At 41.3% G+C, this 1,053-nt stretch overlaps 1 non-coding gene across 1 annotated transcript; it reads left to right on the top strand.

The window, feature by feature from the left end:
- Positions 1-614: 614 nt before the first annotated feature.
- LOC141604467 (small nucleolar RNA R71) lies at positions 615-721 on the top strand. The gene has a single exon (XR_012526164.1). It is a non-coding gene; the product is annotated as a small nucleolar RNA R71 (small nucleolar RNA).
- Positions 722-1,053: the final 332 nt, after the last annotated feature.

Genomic DNA, 1,053 nt, shown 5'->3' with positions numbered 1-1,053 from the left:
TGTATGGATTTTGATTTTGGTAACCTTGGTTTTGGTTGTAAAAGGGTCTTTGATTTTGGTTTTTCATGGGAGGTGGGGTGTATGTTGTTTAAGGGTTTTGAACATTTTGGCTTTTGTATGAGAGATTTGGATGGAATTTGGTGTTTTCATTGTAATAGTTGGAATAAGGGGTACCACTCTTGTATGCTTGGAAAGCATTCACTTGTTCATTTGTTCCCCTACATTCACTTTGGTCATGTCCCAAAGTTCCACAATTCTCACATATCCCACTTGGGATTGATGAGGATGCCGTCATGGCATTAACATGATGCTTTGGTCATTTTGAGGCCTCTTCAAGTCTAGCCATAGCTTTTTCAAACTTCAAATTGATTGTGTCAATGTGAGCTCTAAGTTGAGCACCCAATTGAGTAACGGAGTCCACTTCATGCTTCCCTCCTCTAGTAGCCTTGCGAGGTCTACTATATTGTGAGTTATGGACCGCCATTTCCTCAATTTTGTTCCAAGTTTGATTGTCATCAACTTCGGTGAACATTCCATTTGATCCCATGTTGAGAATGTTCCTTGAATCTTCATATAGACCGTTCCAAAATTGTTGTACCAAGAACCACTCGCTAAGTCCATGGTGAGGACATGAGCGACAAATTCCCTTGAACCGCTCCCAAGCTTCATACAAAGATTCTTCATCCCTTTGCTTAAAACCCGTAATTTGAGCTCTTAGCATGTTAGTCTTTTCCGGTGGGTAGAACTTTTTGTAGAAAGCTAGAGCCAACTTCTTCCAAGAATCAATTCCGAGAGTGGCCTTATCAAGGCCTTTCAACCATTGTTTCGCGGTTCCGATTAGAGAAAAAGGAAATAAGACTCATCGAATTTGGTCTTGAGTCACACCGGTTTGAGAAATCGCATCACAATAGTCACAAAAGGTTTCCATATGAGAATGAGGGTCTTCACTAGGCATCCCCCCAAATTGGCTCCTTTCGACTAATTGGATAAAGGCGGATTTGGCAATAAAATTTCCGGTCAAATGTTGTGGTGTGGGAGTACCATTGGGTAGGT

Source organism: Silene latifolia, chromosome 9, assembly GCF_048544455.1.
Source record: "Silene latifolia isolate original U9 population chromosome 9, ASM4854445v1, whole genome shotgun sequence".
In the NCBI taxonomy this organism is placed as follows: domain Eukaryota; kingdom Viridiplantae; phylum Streptophyta; class Magnoliopsida; order Caryophyllales; family Caryophyllaceae; genus Silene; species Silene latifolia.
Note: the sequence above shows the minus strand (reverse complement) of the source record. Positions and strands in the feature narration are given on the sequence as shown.